The 22,134-nt window shown below is 41.6% G+C and overlaps 1 long non-coding RNA gene across 2 annotated transcripts; it reads left to right on the top strand.

The window, feature by feature from the left end:
* The first annotated feature begins 8,095 nt into the window (after nt 1–8,095).
* Nucleotides 8,096–20,191, top strand: LOC124007838. Of its 2 annotated transcripts, none has more exons than XR_006834023.1 (3): nt 8,096–8,274; nt 19,290–19,464; nt 20,059–20,191. It is a non-coding gene; the product is annotated as an uncharacterized LOC124007838 (long non-coding RNA). The 2 variants fall into 2 exon arrangements; XR_006834024.1 differs by lacking the exon at nt 8,096–8,274 and adding an exon at nt 19,029–19,192.
* Nucleotides 20,192–22,134: the final 1,943 nt, after the last annotated feature.

Raw genomic sequence — 22,134 nt, forward strand, 5'->3', positions numbered from 1 at the left:
GGTGTCTTGCTAATGACAACATTGCCTGTGTCACGCCCTGGTCGAAGTATTTTGTGTTTATCTTTATGTATTGGGTCAGGCCAGGGTGTGGCATGGGGTTTTTGTATTGTGGTGTCTTTTGTCTTGGGCTTTTGGTGTGTATATATTGGGATTGTAGCTAGTGGGGTGATCTAGCAAAGTCTATGGCTGTCTGGAGTGGTTCTCAATCAGAGGCAGGTGTTTATCGTTGTCTCTGATTGGGAACCATATTTAGGCAGCCATATTTTTTGAGTTTGTCGTGGGTGATTGTCCTTAGTGTCCTAAGTTCCTGTCTGTGTTAGTTTTCACTAGTATAGGCTGTTTCGGTTTTCGTTACGTTCTTTGTTTTGTAGTGTTTGTATTTTAGATTTTTGTTACGTTTTTTGTTCATTAAACATGGATCGCAATCTACACGCTGCGTTTTGATCCGACTCTCCTTCACCACACCTAGAAAACCGTTACAGCCTACGATGTTGATTAAATTCTCTGGCCAGATCCAGCTAGGCGAAGAGACAATGTCTAGTTATTTTTTTATTATTTAAAAAAAACTTATAATACGTAAATTGACGTTTGGTTACAGTATTATGAATCTCCATGTCAACATTTTGGGCGTCTTGAGAAATAAATGAGTTTCTTCAGTCTGCAACATTGGTCTTGTGTAGTGTTTGGTGAATTTACATTATATTTGTACTTTGTTGATAGTAGCCTACTCTAATCATAGGGAAGTAAAAGTGTTTTAGGTTTATCACAGCAGAGTGTAACTCGTGCAAACAGAGTATAGTAATGTGAAACGTGTGTGTTTCATATGGTAACAAAGTGTTGTTTTTAAAAAGTGTATAGTTTTTACAAGAGTGTTTAATTTAGCAAAGGATCTGTAGTGTTTTGCTAATTGGGTGTGTGGTTGTGATTTTGCTTAAGCAATCACAAAAACCTGTAACTGACTGGCCTGGTTAAATAAAATAAAAAAATGCTTAAACAGTCAAACTTTGTCATTTTGAAGGGAATTTTAGTAAAAGCGTAGTGGTTATGGTTACATGCATGACGTGCATGAGTCATCGACCATCTCCCTGACCACCTTCCTCTGATCAAGGCATCTGTGGAGGATGCATGCATTCAAAGACGTGGCCTAGATTGCGCTAGATTGACTTAGATAACTACAGCTAGGCTACTCACGATCTATTGCATGTTCATTTTTTGCTTTCGAAGTGCTTTGATTTGATGAAAGCGTTATAGAAATGCAATACATTGTAATAGTATTACTATTCTACATCTTAAGATATTACATTCATTTGGAGGTGAATAAATAACATTTCTAGCTACTGTGCTCTTTTCCCTTCTTTTGCAGATTTGACCAAATTAGCCAACCTCAGGATTAGCTTCTGTTACAATTGTGATCCTACTGGGATACCGCGAAGGTGAATGCTGAGGAATTGGGGAGTGATTTGGTGTCATAATGATAAATGGGCAAAACGTTCAGTAGTGTTTCAGCTCGGGTAACAGTTGAAAGGCGAAAACCAATCTCAAATGTCTCCATTTCTTGTTTGTACAAAATGATGAAGGGGCCTTTCAGATGGGCCTGAGATTAAGAGTAGACCCAGTGCACCACACCTTTTTCTCAATCGCGCACACACACAGGCGCACACACACACAAACTATTGCAAGCATATTGCTTAGACAAGCCTCACTGGAAATTGGATAAGAGTTCAACATATCAACACACAAATCAGCATGCAGTGACATAGTTTTGCGAGAAAGCTACTTTTTAACATTTTGGCTGATACCTTTTTGATCTGGGTTGTAGGCAGTATTCTGCCTACTCTCTGAATGTCTTCTTTGACCAAGGTAGCTTGATACTGTATATTCAGAAGCTACTCACTGAAGCATCTCAGTTTTCAGGCTTTTCAAAGGCTATTGTTGATTCTGTCAAGGCTAGTGTCCTTGGTACCATTTGCTCCCGTGAACAACACCTACCTATCAAAGGTCAGCAATTAAAAAGATGTAGCAATTCCTTTCAAATCTTCCATTAGCCTAATCACAAATTGTGATCTCAGACCTGTAGTTGTTAAACCGTAAGGCAGGTCCATCTCAAGGTTCCATTTATATCTTTTCAGTTTAAACTAATCAGAATACCTTTTTTTTGCAAAGTACATTTAGGCACGCGCACACACACACGAGCACACACACACACACACACACACACACACACACACACACACACACACACACACACACACACACACACACACACACACACACACACACACACACACACACACACACACACACACACACACACACACACACACACACACACACACACACACACACACACACACACACACAGAATTTGACTTAATGAATAGGTGCTGCCAGCAATACAAATTGTACAGAATATAGGCATTGAGTCAACAGAGGGAAATGAATTGATTGTAACACCTATTTACCTCGTTATCCTTGCACCACTCTCGGTAGCAGATGTGAACAAAACCTTTAAACAGGTCAACATTCACAAAGCCGCTGGGCCAGACGGATTACCACGACGTGTTCTCAACGCATGCGCAGAGCAACTGTCAAGTGTCTTCACTGACATTTTCAACCTCTCCCTGACCGAGTCTGTAATACCTACATGTTTCAAGCAGACCACCATAGTCCCTGTGCCCAAGGAAGTGAAGGTAACCTGTCTAAATGTTTACCGCCCCGTGGCACTCACGTCGGTGGTCATGAAGTGCTTTGAAAGGCTGGTCATGGCTCACAACAACAGCTTCCTCCCGGACACCCTAGACTCACTCCACTTTGCATACCGCCCCAACAGATCCACAGATGATGCAATCTCAATCGCACTCCACACCGCCCTTTCTCACCTGGACAAAAGGAACACCTATGTGAGAATGCTGTTCAACGACTTACAGCTCAGGGTTGAACAACATTGTGCACATGAAGGTCATCACTAAGCTAAGGACACTGGGACTAAACACCTCCCTCTGCAACTGGATCCTGGACTTCCTGATGGGCCGCCCCAGGTGGTAAGGGTAGGCAACAACATGTCTGCTACGCTGATCCTTAACACTGGGGCCCCTCAGTGGTGTGTACTCCTGTATTCCATGTTCACCCACGACTGTGGGGCCAAACATGACTCCAACACCATCATTAAGTTTACTGACGACACAACAGTGATAAGCCTGATCACCGACAATGATGAGACGGCCTATCGGGAGGAGGTCAGGGACCTGGCAGTGTGGTGCCAGGACAACCATCTCTCCCTCATTGTGAGCACAACAAAGGAGCTGATCGTGGACTACAGTAAAAGGCAGGCCAAACAGGCCCCCATTAACATTGACGGGGTTGTAGTGGAGCAGGTCGAGAGTTTTCACATCACCAACAAACTATCATGGTCCAAACATACCAAGACAGTCGTGAAGAGGGCACAACAAAACATTTCCCCCTCAGGAGACTGAAAAGATTTGTCATGGGCCCCCAGATCCTCGAAAGGTTCTACAGCTGCACCATCAAGAGCATCCTGACCGGTTGCATCACCGCCTGGTATGGCAACTGCTCGGCACCTGACCGTAAGGCGCAACAGAGGGTAGTGCAAATGGCCCAGTACATCACTGGGGCTGAGCTTCCTGCCATCCAGGACCTATACAATAGGCGGTGTCAGAGGAAAGTCCATAAAATTGTCAGAGACTCCAGCCACCAGCCTCCAGCTACCGCACGGCAAGCAGTACCGGAGCGTCAAGTCTAGGAGCAAAAGGCTCCTCAACAGCTTCTACCCCCAAGCCATTAGACTGCTGAACAAGTCATGAAAATTGCCACCGGACAATTTACATTGACATCACCCCCCTTGTACAGTCGTGGACAAAGGTTTTGATAATGACACAAATATACATTTCCACAAAGTTTGCTGCTTCAGTGTCTTTAGATATTTTTGTCAGATGTTACTACGGAATTCTGAAGTATAATTACAAGCATTTCATAAGCGTCAAAGGCTTTTATTGACAATTACATGAAGTTGATGCATAGAGTCAATGTTTGCAGTGTTGACCCTTCTTTTTCAAGACCTCTGCAATCTGCCCTGGCATGCTGTCAATTCACTTCTGGGCCACATCCTGACTGTTGGCAGCCCATTCTTGCATAATCAATGCTTGGAGATTGTCAGAAGTTGTGGGGTTTTGTTTGTCCACCCGCCTCTTGAGGATTGACCACAAGTTCTCAATGGGATTAAGCTCTGGGGAGTTTCCTGGCCATGGACCCAAAATACCGATGTTTTGTTCCCGGAGCCACTTAGTTATCACTTTTGCCTTATGGCAAGGTGCTCCATCATGTTGGAAAAGGCAGTTTGGAGAAGTTGCTCTTTGAGGATGTGTTTGTACCATTCTTTATTCATGGCTGTGTTCTTTGGCAAAATTGTGAGTGAGCCCACTCCCTTGGTTGAGAAGAAACCCCACACATGAATGGTCTCAGAATGCTTTACTGTTGGCATGACACAGGACTGATCGTAGCGCTCACCTCGTCTTCTCTGGACAAGCTTTTTTCCGGATGCCACAAACAATTGGAAAAGGATTAATCATAGAAAATGACTTTACCCCAGTCCAATCCCTGTCCCTTTTGCAGAATATCAGTCTGCCCTGATGTTTTTTTCTGGAGAAAAGTGGCTTCTTTGCTGCCCTTCTTGACACCAGGCCATCCTCCAAAAGACTTTGCCTCACTGTGCATGCAGATGCACTCACACCTGCCTGCTGCCATTCATGAGCAAGCTCTGTACTGGTGGTGCCCCGATCCCGCAGCTGAATCAACTTTAGGAGACGATCCTTCTTCACAACAATTGAACCGCTCTCCTTGAAGTTCTTGATGATCCGATAAATGGTTGATTTAGGTGCAATCTTACTGGCAGCAATATCCTTGCCTGTGAAGCCCTTTTTGTGCAAAGCAATGATGACGGGGCGTGTTTCCTTGCAGGTAACCATGTTTGACAGAGGAAGAAAAATGACTCCAAGCACCACCCTCCTTTTGAAGCTTCCAGTCTGTTATTCAAACTCAATCAGCATGACACAGTAATCTTGTCCTCGTCAACACTCACACCTGTGTTAACGAGAGAATCACTGACATGATGCCAGCTGGTCCTTTTGTGGCAGGGCTGAAATGCAGTGGAATTTCTTTTGGCGGATTCAGTTGGCATAGCATAGAGGGACTTGTATATGCAAAGTTTATCTGTCGGAAAGATATCAGTTTGTCTCTGTGAATGGTTTGTCCTCTGACAAATCAACTGTACATTTCGGTGTTCCTCAAGGTTCTGTTTTAGGACCACTATTGTTTTCACTATATATTTTACCTCTTGGGGATGTTATTCGAAAACATAATGTAAACTTTCACTGCTATGCGGATGACACACAGCTGTACATTTCAATGAAACATGGTGAAGCACCAAAATTGCCCTCGCTAGAAGCATGTGTTTCAGACATAAGGAAGTGGATGGCTGCAAACTTTCTACTATTAAACTCGGACAAAACAGAGATGCTTGTTCTAGGTCCCAAGAAACAAAGAGATCTTCTGTTGAATCTGACAATTAATCTTAATGGTTGTACAGTCGTCTCAAATAAAACTGTGAAGGACCTCGGCGTTACTCTGGACCCTGATCTCTCTTTTGAAGAACATATCAAGACCATTTCGAGGACAGCTTTTTTCCATCTACGTAACATTGCAAAAATCAGAAACTTTCTGTCCAAAAATGATGCAGAAAAATTAATCCATGCTTTTGTCACTTCTAGGTTAGACTACTGCAATGCTCTATTTTCCGGCTACCCGGATAAAGCACTAAATAAACTTCAGTTAGTGCTAAATACGGCTGCTAGAATCCTGACTAGAACCAAAATATTTGATCATATTACTCCAGTGCTAGCCTCTCTACACTGGCTTCCTGTCAAAGCAAGGGCTGATTTCAAGGTTTTACTGCTAACCTACAAAGCATTACATGGGCTTGCTCCTACCTACCTCTCTGATTTGGTCCTGCCGTACATACCTATACGTACGCTACGGTCACAAGACGCAGGCCTCCTAATTGTCCCTAGAATTTCTAAGCAAACAGCTGGAGGCAGGGCTTTCTCCTATAGAGCTCAATTTTTATGGAACGGTCTGCCTACCCATGTCAGAGACGCAAACTCGGTCTCAACCTTTAAGTCTTTACTGAAGACTCATCTCTTCAGTGGGTCATATGATTGAGTGTAGTCTGGCCCAGGAGTGGGAAGGTGAACGGAAAGGCTCTGGAGCAACGAACCGCCCTTGCTGTCTCTGCCTGGCCGGTTCCCCTTTTTCCACTGGGATTCTCTGCCTCTAACCCTGTTACGGGGGCTGAGTCACTGGCTTGCTGGGGCTCTCTCGTGCCGTCCCTGGGGGTGCGTCACCTGGGTGGGTTGATTCACTGTTGTGGTCGGCCTGTCTGGGTTCCCCCCTTGGGTTGTACCGTGTCGGAGATCTTTGTGGGCTATACTCGGCCTTGTCTCAGGATGGTAAGTTGGTGGTTGAAGATTTCCCTCTAGTGGTGTGGGGGCTGTGCTTTGGCAAAGTGGGTGGGGTTATATCCTTCCTGTTTGGCCCTGTCCGGGGTGTCCTCGGATGGGGCCACAGTGTCTCCTGACCCCTCCTGTCTCAGCCTCCAGTATTTATGCTGCAGTAGTTTATGTGTCGGGGGCTAGGGTCAGTTTGTTTATCTGGAGTACTTCTCCTGTCCTATTCGGTGTCCTGTGTAAATCTAAGTGTGCGTTCTCTAATTCTCTCCTTCTCTCTTTCTTTCTCTCTCTCGGAGGACCTGAGCCCTAGAACCATGCCCCAGGACTACCTGACATGATGACTCCTTGCTTGCTGTCCCCAGTCCACCTGGCCATGCTGCTGCTCCAGTTTCAACTGGCCTGGGCCCTAGGACCATGTCCCAGGACTACCTGACATGAGGACTCCTTGCTGTCCCCAGTCCACCTGGCCATGCTCCTGCTCCAGTTTCAACTGTTCTGCCTTACTATTATTCAACCATGCTGGTCATTTATGAACATTTGAACATCTTGGCCACGTTCTGTTATAATCTCCACCCGGCACAGCCAGAAGAGGACTGGCCACCCCACATATGCTCTCTCTAATTCTCTCTTTCTTTCTCTCTCTCGGAGGACCTGAGCCCTAGGACCGTGCCCCAGGACTACCTGACATGATGGCTCCTTGCTGTCCCCAGTCCACCTGACTGTGCTGCTGCTCCAGTTTCAACTGTTCTGCCTTATTATTATTTGACCATGCTGGTCATTTATGAACATTTGAACATCTTGGTCATGTTCTGTTATAATCTCTACCCGGCACAGCCAGAAGAGGACTGGCCACCCCACATAGCCCGGTTCCTCTCTAGGTTTCTTCCTAGCTTTTGGCCTTTCTAGGGAGTTTTTCCTAGCCACCGTGCTTTTACACCTGCATTGTTTGCTGTTTGGGGTTTTAGGCTGGGTTTCTGTACAGCACTTTGAGATATCAGCTGATGTACGAAGGGCTATATAAATAAATTTGATTTGATTTGATTTGATTTGATTTGAAATAGCCATCATACAAATTGAGGCAGCAGACTTTGTGAAAATGTATATTTGTGTCATTCTCAAAACTTCTGGCCACGACTGTACACTGTTGCTACTCTCTGTTTGTTTGTTACCTACTTTAAACTTTTAATTCTAAGGTTTTATTTTAGCCTACTTGGTAAATATTTTCTGCACTGTTGGTTATGGGCTTGTAAGTAAGCGTTTCACGGTAAAGTCTACACTTGTTGTATTCGGCGCATGAGGCAAATCAATTTTGATTTGATTTGAAAGGTCTTAATAAACACTGGTCCTCCACATACAGTATTTCAGTACGAGGTTGGATTGTAATCCTATCTATTCAATGTAGAAAGATGAGAGGTTACATTCTAGCAATCCTCTGTTTTAAATACTGCATTCACATAGGCAGTAATGTTTATCACATTGTCTTGGCTGTAACCAAGCAGTCCAATTCTTTCTGTTGGTGGTAGCCTAGCAGTGTAATTCCTCCCACTTGACACTGTTTCTTCAAAGCAGGGCTATCCCCGGAGGATCTGGGACGTGGCAGAACAGTAAACCCCAGTCATCAGATGGGAATCAGGCAGGTTTATATCAACCCTTATACGGTACAATCATTGATCACACACCCATAGTATTCATTACTCTTTGTGGCAGGAGAACATTCTGTTTGTCCTCAGATCCGTCTCGAAGGACCCAAGTGGTAAGTTACGGCTTGCTAGCTCATGTAATAAATATTGCGCTGTGTTTTTCCCCAGCATATTCGTTCACACCAGGTCACACCTTTACTATGATAACTCTGACTTTTGAATTACGATATTGTTTGCAGTCTAATCTTTGTAGAGAAATTCTTATTTTACTGTATTTTTTCCTTTTCGTTTTGGGGATAATCAACTTTGAAAATCTTATTTTCTGGATTTTTAAGTGTGAATCATGTTAATTATTGTATACCACATTAACTGCACAAAACCCAGGGATGGTTTTTGCCATATCTCATTTTGACTGTCACCATCGTAGTCCAACTATTCCTAGTTCTTGACTAGTAATGAGGAGAATTGGTTTTGGGTATTCAGTTTGCTTCTCTAATTGACTCAATTGAAATGGAAAAGACCCCAACCTTGCCATATCTACAATAAATTGTTGTATTCTTTGTAAGGTTATTGGATGCTTGTGAGTCACCTCATATTGTAATCAAGATTGTAGTCACTTGTAATATCATATATATATATATATATATATATATATATATATATATATATATATATATATATATATATATAAAATGCCCCGAAGAGCCCTGGGACTGAACACCATGCTTATCTTAAAATTGTATGTTTCAATTATATAGTGAAGCTTAAAGGAATCTTCTCAGAGATACCCAGACAATGTCGCAGCAGAGAGTTATTTGGCAACCACTCACCCTTATAATTATAGTTGCAATTTCTAATGTGGACTCGGATGCAGACATGCAATTTATCATGTACTTTAATCTCTTAAGTTGGAAAATGATAGGTAGCATTTTGAAATTCCAGCTCCCTGGTTGGAACTCTTGGCATTCACCTGTGTGTGACATACACAGTTTGGCGCCTGGACAACTGGCCACTGACCCTAACCCATCAGCAGGCAACTGAGAGATTATCAGAATGTCCCATGCTAATTTGGTTCTTAACTAAATTTACATTAAAAATGAATTAAGATAATTATCTTGTACTATTCTTCTTGTGGTATAATTGTGTTGTTAATGTTAGCTTTACAGTGGCCATACATTACCTCAAATACTCTGTTTTCCAACCTTTGAATGTTCATGAAAAATCATCTAACCTTAAAATACCTTTCTCAAAATATGTTGAATGTATTTGAAATACTGTGACTTCATTTGACCATTTAACTGATTATCAGTTTGATAATCTGTTACCTGCCCTTATCACACCTACTGCTCACTAGACTATGAAATTAGGTTATATAGTCAAATTGTGATTTCATTAGGTTCATCTGAAACAATCTCAGGCATTACGTTATTGGTGACTGATTATGAACTCTCACTAATGTGATTAGCATGAGGTTGTAAGTAACAAGAACATATCCCAGGAGATAGACATATCTGGTATTGGCAGAAAGCTTAAATTCTTGTTAATCTAACTGCACTGTCCAATTTACAGTAGCTATTACAGTGAAATAATACCATGATATTGTCTTGAGGAGAGTGCACAATTTGAAACATGAAAAGTTATTAAGAAATATTTGGCACGTTCAAGGAGTCTTGATACAACATTTTGAACCGAAATACAATTGTTCATTGGATCAGTCTAAAACTTTGCACAAACACTGCAGCCCTCTAGTGGCCAAAATCTAAATTGCACCTGGGCTGGAATAATATATTGTGGCATTTCTCTTGCATTTCAAAGATGATGGTACCAAAAAATACAAAATAACAGTTGCTATTTTCTTTGGATGATCTTTTACCAAATCTATTATGTTACATTCTCCTACATTCCTTTTACATTTCCACAAACTTCAAAATGTTTCCTTTCAAATGGTACCAAGAATATGCATATCCTTGCTTAGATTTTGGTATGTCATTTTAGGCAAAAATTGGGGAAAAAGGGACGGATCCTTATTAAACCAGTCAATCAGCAATCAGCAATGCAAATTGAGTTCAATTTGACAATTATGCAGTTACCTTAATTAAAACACACACATACAGGTATATATAAATATACATTGAGGTGGGGGGGGCAATCCACCAATTAAATGTTACATGTACTTTTATAGCCAGCATACCACCCTGCATATTGCTTCTGAAGCTAAGCAGGGTTGGTCCTGGTCAGTCCCTGGATGGGAGACCAGATACTGCTGGAAGTGGTGTTGGAGGGTCAGTTGGAGTCACCCTTTCCTCTGGTCTAAAAAAATATTCCAATACCCCAGGGCAGTGATTGTGTGAGGTGTCATCTTTCAGATGGGATGTTAAACAGGTGTCCTGACTCTCTGTGGTCACTAAAGATCCCATGACACTGGGTATTAACCCCAGTGTCCTGGCTAAATTCCCAATCTGGCCTTCATACCACCATGGTCACCTAATTATCCCCAGCTTACAATTGGCTCATTCATCCCCCTCCTGTAACTATTCCCCAACGTTGTTAATGTAAATGAAAATGTGTTCTCAGTCAACTTACCTGGTTAAATGAAAACATACATGGCACTTTTTAAATATTTTTTTTCATATTTTTTTTTTACAGTAGTTACATAGACAGTATAAAGTAATTAGATATTTTGATTTACAGTGCATTCGTAATGTACTCATACCCATTCACTTTTTCCACATTTTGTTATGTTACATCCTTATTCTAAAATTAATCAAATTGCTATTTTTTCCCAATCAATCTACACCATAATGACAAAACTTACTCATGTATTAAAAATAAGAAACTGAAATATCACATTTACATAAGCTTGGCACACCTGCATTTGTGGAGTTTCTCCCATTATTCTCTGCAGATCCTCTCAAACTCTGGCAGGTTGGATGGGGAGTTTCGCTGCACAGCTATTTTCAGGTCTCTCTAGAGATGTTTGATCAGGTTCAAGTCTGGGCTCTGGCTGGGCCATTCAAGGACAACTCCTGCATTGTTTTGGCTATGTTCTTTGGGTCGTTGTACTGTTGGAAGGTGAACCTTTGCCTCTGTCTGAGGTCCTGAACATTCTTGAGCAGGTTTTCATCAAGGATCTCTCTGTACTTTGCTCCGTTCATCTTCCCTAGATCCTGACTAGTCTCCCAGTCCGTATCGCTGAAAAACATCCCCACAGCATGATTCTGTCACCACCATGCTTAACTGTAGGATGGTGCCAGGTTTCCTCCAGTCGTGACGCTTGGCATTCAGGCCAAAGAGTTCAATCTTGGTTTCATCAGACCAGAGAATATTGTTTTTCATGGTCTGAGAGCAGGGACGTCACTAGACATTCAGAACATCCGGGGCTCAGCCCTGATGACCTGGGCCTGTCCCTCAGAGCTGTGTGCTTAGTCCCCTCCTGTAATATCTGTTCACCCACGACTGCATTGCCAAGCACGACTTGAACACCATCATTAAGTTTGCTGATGACACAACAATGTTAGGCCTGATAACCGACAACGATGAGAAAGCCTATAGGGAGGAGGTCGGAGACCTGGGAGCTGATTGTGGACTACAGGAAAAGGAGGGCCGAACAGGCCCGCATTAACATCGACGGACTGTAGTGGAGTGGGTCAAGAGTTCCTTGGTTTCCACATCACCAACAAACTATAAGGGTCCAAACACACCAAGACAGTCGTGAAGAGAGCACTACAACACCTTTTCGTCCACGAGACTGAAAATATTTGGCACGGGCCCTCAGATCCTCAAAAGGTTCTACAGCTGCACCATCAAGAGCATTCTGACCGGTTGCATCACTGCCTGGTATGGCAACTGCTCGGCATCCGACAGTAAGGTGCTACAGAGGGTAGTGCGTACAGCCCAGTATTTCACTGGGGCCAAGCTTCCTGCCATCCAGGACCTAAACACTAGTAAAAACTGTCAAAGACTCCAGTCATACAAGTCATAGATTGTTCTCTCTGCTATGTCCAAAAGGCTCAAACTACCTCGACTAACCTGGACCCCTGCACATTGACTCGGTAGTGGCAACCCCTGTACATAACCTCTTTATTGTTATTTTATCGTGTTCCTTTTTATTATCTTTTTTTACCTTAGTTAATTTAGTAAATATTTTCTTAACTCTATTTTTTGAACTGAATTGTTGGTTAAGGGCTTGTAAGTAAGCATTTCACGTTAAGGTCTACAACTGTTGTATTCGGGGGGCATGTGACAAATACATTTGATTGATCAAATGATTAACATTCAACTGTCTTACCCTTCCCTAACCACAATACCTGTGTTCTCTTTCTCTGTCACTTTAGCAACAAAATCAACATGCGCACAACCATGGGGCAAAACCGGTGAGGTTGGCTTAGATTGTTGACAACATGTAAGCTATATTTCATCTCCAATGTTAATTGAAAACAAATACGTTTGCATAATGACCACTCATTGTTTCAAATACATCGTTACAATTGTTAGCTAGCTAGCAAATTTTAGCAAATTTTATCCTTATTTGCAATGACAAAAAATCAGACAAAACACCCCAAAACAAGACATGATATCAATAACATGATAAACATGCTGAATTAAGCCACTTACGATTCCCTACATGGCAGTGTCATTCTTGCAATCTGGCCATCCAGAATCACAACAACCTAACTTCTGCCCCATGGAAGCTCGCACATCGTTTTCGTGACGTTGTCAACCAACCCATCTTTTCAGCTACTGTAGATGCTAAGTAATTGTATTGTAAACACACACACACACACACACACACACACACACACACACACACACACACACACACACACACACACACACACACACACACACACACACACACACACACACACACACACACACACACACACACACACACACACACACACACACACACACACACACACACACACACACACACACTATATTAACTTACTCCTGCAAATGCAACTACCGTCTCTGTGTTTGCTGAGCTGCATCTCTCGCCCTCTTTCTCAAGAATAAATTCCGTATGTCCATCTTCTATAAATTGGAAAAAAATGTCAACTCAGCTATCCATCTTAGTTTTTTCAACAGATAGCTAGCTAACTGAGCTGACGACCAAAAGTAGCTAATGTCATGTTAGCCTTAAGTAAGATGGCTATCTTTATTAGTATTTCTTTCATATTTCGACAGTACTTGATTAGACAGTAATTGGTTAGTTACTGATACTTTGTGCCTTTCCAAATGATGTCCAATCAATTGAATTTACTAGAGGTGTACTCCAATCAAGTTCTAGAAAAATCTCAAGGGTGATCAATAGAAACAGGATGCACCTGAATTCAATTTCAAGTCTCATAGCAAAGGGTCTGAATACTTATGTAAGTAAGGTATTTCTGTTTATTTTTTTATTTTTCTACATTTGCAAAAATAAATAAAAAAACTGTTTTTGCTTTGTCATTATGGGGTATTGTGTGTAGATTGATGAGGGGAAAAAAGTATTTAATCAATTTTAGAATAAGGCTGTAACGTAACAAAATGTGGAAAAAGTCAAGGGGTCTGAATACCTTCCGAATGCCCTTGTACACTCCATCTCGATAGATATACATTATACATCGTGTTTTCCGTCATAACTATTATAGAACATGAGCATTTAAACCCATCCCTCAACTACTCTCAGTCCGTCCCACCTATCTCTGTGAACCGCCCTCTTATGACTTCCATGTGCCTTATATGTTTCAGCTGTGATGTTTAAATACATTCTGAATCTGTCTAATCCCATAGTATCTACAGATTGTAAATGAAAGTTCAATATTTTGACTAAAAGTATTATTATATTGTTAATTGATTGACTATGTTTTTCCAGATCTCCCAACAGTGCTTATTTGTAGGGTTAATTTGAGATACATTCTGTCATTTTTCAGCCATTCCTGAACCTGTGACCAAGCTACACAGGGGCAATTACCAAAATAAGTGATCTAATGATTCTGTGTCTTCAAAGCAAAATCTGCCGAGTTGAGATGGTTGTGTGCACCATATACATGAAAACCTATATTTGTGAATGCAATGTAAACCTTTTGGGATTTTTAAATACAGATATTATTGAAAAGAGTAGAAATATCAAACGTTAGGAGTTATTGCTGTATCGTTCAAGCTAAGGGCAAGTACTGAAATTGTAAGCAATTGCTGTAACACTCATTAAGGGCAGGTACTGAAATGGTATTATGACAGATGTGCAGCACAAAGTTAGTTTAAGTGCCTGGCTCCATGTTGGAAATAGAGCACTCCATCTTGCATCACAAGCATGTAGGTGCCCACTCATCTTACCTGCATGCTAGCCGTGCTATTCATTTTGATAACTGCATTAGTGGCAGCTACCCAACATAACGTGTCCTCGACTGGGTCAGGAATAATACAATGAAGAGTTTTCTGACATGGAGCCATATGGTCCTGCTGAGTGCTCGGACCAACTAAGAATTGATTATCCACTTCTTGTGTGAAATCCAATCTTAACATTGGCTGACAGTTTTGTGAATGTCGGTGCACGTTAGGGGGGAGACCCAGTATGTTCCCCCCCCCCCCCCCCAACTCTGGGATATCAGAATATTGAGTGATGTAGGTGTAGATAAGTATCAGTGTGTTTGAGTGTTTCTCTTGCATCCGGTTTCTTAAATTAAAGAAGAGAGGCATTTTTTTTTCTTCCTGTGTTGGAGCCCTGCCAAAGCCAATCATACTCAGGGAAGCAGTCATCACTCGGTGTGCACGCTTACTATTTGTAATGAACTCCAACATAGAGGTCAGCTGATGTCGTAGCGCTTAATTTTTATAAAAAGCATCCCTCAACTATTTAATTTTAAGCCAAGAAAAGCCCCCACATTACAAGTATGTGTGATCTTATAGAGAACTCTTTTGTAATGTAACAAGTATACCTATTTGTAAAGCCACCATTACTAAAAAACAATTTGAAGGATATGTCACATGGTGTTCATCTAGTACCTCTGGAACTGAATGTTGCATTATAATACTGCATACTAAAGAAAACCCAACCATGGCTTTTTAAATGTTGACTTATTATATGGGTGTGGTAATAATCGGTTCAAACGCATATTTCCCAACTAACCTTGCACTGGTGACATCTACACATCAAAGGGACACAACAGTAGAAATCAAACAGTTTGTTTGAAATGCCATGCAGCTCAGAAAATCCATTGGGGGAGATATAGATACAGTGGTTGTGGATTATTCATATCAAAGGTTTAATGTAATAATAATGGGAAACTTAATTAGAGGCCTCCAAATCTGCTTAGGGGCTTCATATTTCCCTCCTTATCAGCAACTGCAGACCGGTTTATCTCCAAACTTCTACATTAATTAACTTATCACCATGCATCAGGGTCACAATGCACCAAAGGCAGCAGTCCGAGATGGGGAACAACAGGCCCTCCCCTCCTTCGTTGTCGTCATGGTTCGTCCATTGCAACACTACACGACCAAAAACATTATGACTCGTGAGTCAGTGAGGATAAAGATCAGGACGAGAACAAATGATACACCAAAACAAGTCTGGGAAATGTTGGGTAAATTGTCCGTCTCTATAGTAATGTGAACCATTGCAAGGTTACATATTAAGTATTTTCCATTAAAATATGCGCGATAGAAAGGATTGAAATGGTAACTATGGAAACTGAACTATTAGAAACTATTGTACACCTGGCAGGATTTAAGAATAATCAAATGCATGTTCTCAAATGCTTCTTGTTTTATTCCCCTCTGCAAAACTGCCCAGCTCTCTCGCTCTTTCTCAATATCTGTCTGGCTCTCTCTCTGAAATGTTTGTAAGGATTGGAAAGGCTCTGGAGATTTCACTCTATATCTCACCGCACAGGATCTCACTGTCTCCTCTCTTCTTCTTCTCTCCCTCTCTTCATAGAACCTCCTTCCCTCAAAGTATCACCTAACTATATCTGTTTCGGTACTTCCAATGCATGATTTTACTAACACAATATGTTAGCACAGTGACTTGAAGTCTACAGGTACGGTAGCATTGTTACCAGTCAATGCGCTAACGCTAGTTCGCATTTGCTCACAAAACTACTGTGAACTTCCTTCGTAATGCAAGCAGAGACATACAATTGGTATCCACAAATGCCAGAATCTCGCAGTATCCCTTTAATATAGCTCTACCTCATAGTTAATTGATATTGTAATGTATCTGCTTCAGGATAGAGGTTCTTTAGCAGCTTGTTTATAGCAAGTTGTGCTGTTGTGTCGAGTGGGGGATAGAAAACCCAGAGACGAGGATAGGGAGAGAGGGAGGGAGAAATGGAGGAGGAAATCAACGTTTTTTTTCTGAACTGTACTCTGTCTCAGCAGAGGGAGCAGCCTCAACCAAAGCCTTGCCAAAACTGCAGCGTAATGTGTTAGTGTAGGTCCCCACAGTGAGGGTAAAAAAAAGCCCCCACAAGTGATAAGCTGCAGTAAGAACGAGGATCCCTGCTAATCTCCTAAACATGATTTTCCATACTGCTTCATCCACCATGCCTCTGGATTAAAGGCATTCTATTAAAGAGAGGGGCTTACCATGTGGTGTAAGGACGGAACCAACAGTAGTTTGGGGTTTAGCCGTGTTTCTTTCAATAGCCTTTTAAAGAGCATTTGCTCATTTTGCTGCAGAATCAGTCTTCAGTGTGAAAGGGGAGAAGTGGCTAAAAGAGGACTTTGAATAATTACCCAGTTTTGCGTCACTGTTTGCTAAAATATCTTGAAAAAAAAATGAAAATGAAGATTGCCAGCACACAAACGTAAAGCTCATGTGGCCGTTCCATTGAATCGGTGGGAAAAAAGTTACTGTGAGAGAGGCCAAACAAGTTATGCTTAGTCTTGGCTTGTGTCGCCTTACACAATAATGCAATCTGTTTGATCACGCTCCAGCTGTTTGTGTCTTTGGGACCAAACTGGGGTTATTCTCCTATAATTGGATGTGTTAATTGCTTAGCCTGCCAAAGTCTGCCAGGCCAAATTTGTCTTCAGATAATACAGCAAGAGGTGCTCTAATTACAAATACGCCAACATTGTTTTTGAGTGAAGACAATAACACAGGAGACATGTAATAACAGGACGGATGCTAAAGAAACAGGCCATTTTGAATTTCATAAATCCTTGTTGTCGTCCAGAGACATGAGATGATGTGCTGCTAGCTACAGTTTCATCATGGTTATATTGTGCCTATAGAAAACAGGGGAATTAGACCAGGGATAAACATGATTAATATAGACACGCCACAGATGTTTCCGCTAGAGAGTATGACCTCTGAGATGCTGCACTCTATAAAACACTGTTCTCCCACTGATCTTGCATATAGATGCTTTAATAACCTATGACATGAACAATACATATATTATTATTATTATATATACAATACATATATACCATATGCTTATGGTACATGATGTATTCATCAATATATATATATATAGCTTTTTGTGTTCAATACTAACATGAAGCAAACCACATTATTGATAAATGTCGATGAGCCTTGTCAGTTCACCTCTAGCTATTCAATCACTGCAGTACAATAATCAATTGTTCGGTTCCACTACTGTCAGAAGAGAAAAGAGAAAAGGGTAGAGGCAAAGGTATGGTGCATAATTATAATACTATAATGAGGTATTTAGATGTAATTTATCTGCAGCTGTCAGGCATGTGCACGTTTTACATACACTACTGTAATATGATATATCTCTCTATATATTCATTTTGTGCTCTCTCTATTTCTGTCTTTATATCTTTTGCGCTCTCTCTCTATTTCTCTCTCTCTCTCTCTCTCTCTCTCTCTCTCTCTCTCTCTCTCTCTCTCTCTCTCTCTCTCTCTCTCTCTCTCTCTCTCTCTCTCTGCATGTAATGAATACTAAGTTGATGCAGGTCTTATCAGATATGCAGTATGATCCTGTGATAAATCTATTCAGTTTCAGTCAGTACCTTGGACATCCTTGATAATTGTCATGACTGTCCACAAGAATCTAAATAGGTCGGATCGGGTTTGCAATGAATAACTTCAATCAGACCACCTCTCACCCGCAGAGGCGGGAGGAAAGAACTAGAAGGAATTAACAACTCATGTCCTGTTGTAAATCAAGGAGAGAAGATTCAGGTCTCCCTCTCCAATATTCATCAAAGGAATGTACTTTGTTTAAAGAGATTTTCGTCTGAAAAAAAGTAACACGTTCAAAAGCGAATACTGGAACAATATTTCTAACATAGAACATGGGGAATGGTCAGAGGCGATGACATTTTGTGATGTCATTAAAAATGTTATAAAGGAAATACTGTAACTTGGAAAGTATACCCACTACATGTACGAAGTTTCCATACTATGCGTAATGCAATTTATATGAACAATTCTGAAAGTGTTTTTGTCAAGAGAGGGATTTGACAAATTGTACAGGCAGGGAAAAGGCTAGTAACATCATCCGGGAGATCAGGCAATAGGTTGATAACAGGAAATCCGGCTAAAGTACAGGCAGGGAATAGGCAAAAGGCGTCGTTAGTGAGGTAGGCAAAAACTATCATACAGTGGAGGATTTACATTACGGGAAAAACAAAGCTCCGAATAGAATTGTGTCACAAAACAAACAATACCTCACAATGATGGAGTGCAAAGAACTTAACTAAATACTGTGTGATAATGACATATAGGTGTGTGAACAGGTGATCAGAATTTGGGTGATTGAGATCTGGAGAGTGAACTGCGTTCCTGGGATCTATTTGTTTGAGAGTGTAAGCTGTAAAGTGGGCTGGAAAGTGAGCTGTGTTCAGGGGAATCTGCGTGTTTGAGAGTGTGAGTTCTAAGCAGACTTTACAGTTCAAGTGACAAGTCACGCTCCAGAGTGAGGTCAGAGAGCGTGCCAGCCTGACGGAACTGCCCCTTTCGAACAAACTGTATAAATGATGAGTCAAGAAATGAACATACTAAACCAGAAAAGTGTCAAGCTGCAGCTCTACATTGAAAGTGGTTTGAACTGTGAATCTCAACACGAGGTAGAGATTAGCTGTTCTAAGTAAAGTATCTGCGAAAGCGAATTTACCTACTACCCTGCTCAAACCATCGTATTACGCTACTCTTGTCTCTCCACAGGACTACACGACAGGTCACCGGATACCGGACAACTACAAAGATGGACAACAGTAGAAGACTTGTTGGAACCCTTTTGGACAATCAGAGCCTTACAAGCGCGCCGCGAAAAGGCCCAACTCCCTTTCCAAGGTGGCCCTGTCCACCGAGAGAGATCCGGCTAACCCAGACATTTCACGTAAATACATTCATGATTTCTTACTCAAAGCGGGTGGCTGTTTGTGTGCAAAGTATATGATTACTGTAGGTGAGAGTAGTTTCTAAATGTACAAACGTTAAGTGTCTCTGTCTCCCTCCATCTCTTTTGTAAAAAGCAGCCACGTTGTCGTCATTTCGCCGAGGACCTGTTTTTACTGTATTAAGTGTGTATGTTTATCCTGTGTTAAACATTTAATTAGCTAGTAAATTACTGAATCATAAGTAAGGCTCGGGTTTTCGCAGATGCAAAGAGGTTACGACTGTTCAGAGTGATGATATGAGGTTATGATTAATAAGTTGACTGTTTATAGATGTGATAAGCCTTTTAGAGTTTAATTTGGGAGATAGTAACTCTTTAATCCCTTGTGTGGTGTTCATGTTTTTGTTATTCACCTAGTATTCATGGGTCTGATGGATTGGGTATTTAAAACAATACATCCATTACAATTTAAATTAAAATACTTAATACTTATATGTTGACAAATATCAATTAGAAGCATTATAGACAACATACATGGTTAATATTTGCCATTTCCTAGATTATATTTATCTGTCACGTATACTCCCTCTCCAGTCTTTAGGTCATCAGGCTACTGATTATCCCGCACACCTGTCACCATCGTCATGCACACCAGCACCTCATGACACTCACCTGGACTCCATCACCTTGATTATCTTCCCTATATCTGTCACTCCCCTTGGTTCTTTCCTCAGGTGTTATTGACTCTGTTTCATGTCTGTGCGTTGTTTGTGTTTTGTGTTTATTGTTTTGTTTATTTATTAAAACACTCACTCCCAGTACTTGCTTCCTGACTCTCAGCGGACTCGTTACATTATCAATAAAAGCACTATATTTAAAAAAAAATTACATGTGATTTTTGTAAACAAAAATCAATTATAATCAAGACATGGGTGGAATAAATCATGCTTATTAACTGTTTATAGATGTGATAGGTAAATAATTTGGGAGATGGTAGCATGATGGACCCATGACAAATAAATGAAGCAAGATTTTCATCACAATTGATGATTGCTTTGAATTGAGCACATTGGAAGGACAAACTTTACATACAGTATTTTGGGGAAATTATAAATAGCCACATTGAACACAAATTAAGTCCGGTCTACACACCACATGAGGGACAGAGTAATACTGTGTTTGTGTTGCAAAATAATTTATTGCACTTGATGTATGTGTACTGTGTCTTCCTGTCCTTCTTGGGTCGATACACGTCACAGCGCTTCTTCTTGTTGCTACCGGCTAGCGTAATTATAGCCTCAAGCTCATTACCATAACGCAACGTTAACTATTCATGAAAATCGCAAATGAAATGAAATAAATATATTGGCTCACAAGCTTAGCCTTTTGTTAACAACACTGTCATCTCAGATTTTCAAAAAATGCTTTTCAACCATAGCTACACAAGCATTTGTGTAAGAGTATTGATAGCTAGCATTGCATTAAGCCTAGCATTCAGCAGGCAACATTTTCACAAAAACAAGAAAAGCATTCAAATAAAATCATTTACCTTTGAAGAACTTCGGATGTTTTCAATGAGGAGACTCTCAGTTAGATAGCAAATGTTCAGTTTATCCAAAAATATTATTTGTGTAGGGGAAATCGCTCTGTTTTGTTCATCACATTTGGCTAAGAAAAAAACCCGAAAATTCAGTCATTACAACGCGAGCTTTTTTCCAAATTAACTCCATAATATTGACAGAAACATGGCAAACGTTGTTTAGAATCAATCCTCAATGTGTTTTTCAGATATCTATTCGATGATAAGTCACTCGTGGCAGTTTGGTTTCTCCTTTGTTCAAAATGGAAAAATGCACATACCTGGAGATTACGCAATAGTTTCGACGGAGGACACCGAGCGGACACCTGGTAAATGTAGTTTCTTATGGTCAATTTTCCAATGATATGCCTACAAATACGTCACAAAGCTGCAAACACCTTGGGGAAACGACAGAAAGTGCAGGCTCATTCCTTGCAAATTCACCGCCATATAAGGAGACATTGGAACACAGCGCCTCAAAAAATCTGGCTCACTTCCTGTATGAAATTTCATCTTGGTTTCGCCTGTAGCATTAGTTCTGTGGCACTCACAGACAATATCTTTGCAGTTTTGGAAACGTCAGAGTGTTTTCTTTCCAAAGCTGTCAATTATATGCATAGTGGAGCATCTTTTCATGACAGACTGGTCCTGGGGCTGGCTGCTGACTGGCTGTTCCTGGGGCTGGCTGCTAACGGGCTGGTCCCGGGGCTGGCTGCTGACTGGCTGGTCCTGAGGCTGGCTGCTGACTGGCTGGTCCTGGGGCTGGCTGCTGACGGGCTGGTCCCGGGGCTGGCTGCTGACGTCCTGCTCCTGAGGCTGGCTGCTGACGGGCTGGTCCTGGGGCTGGCTGCTGACGGGCTGGTCCCGGGGCTGGCTGCTGACGGGCTGGTCCTGGGGCTGGCTGCTGACGGGCTGGTCCCGGGGCTGGCTGCTGACGTCCTGCTCCTGAGGCTGGCTGCTGACGGGCTGGTCCTGGGGCTGGCTGCTGACTGGCTGGTCCTGGGTCTGGCTGCTGACTGGCTGGTCCTGGGGCTGGCTGAGGGTCAATCTCATCGTCTTCATCCAACTCACTGTCAGACTCCGAATTGACA

Source organism: Oncorhynchus gorbuscha, linkage group LG21 (assembly GCF_021184085.1).
Source record: "Oncorhynchus gorbuscha isolate QuinsamMale2020 ecotype Even-year linkage group LG21, OgorEven_v1.0, whole genome shotgun sequence".
NCBI lineage: Eukaryota > Metazoa > Chordata > Actinopteri > Salmoniformes > Salmonidae > Oncorhynchus > Oncorhynchus gorbuscha.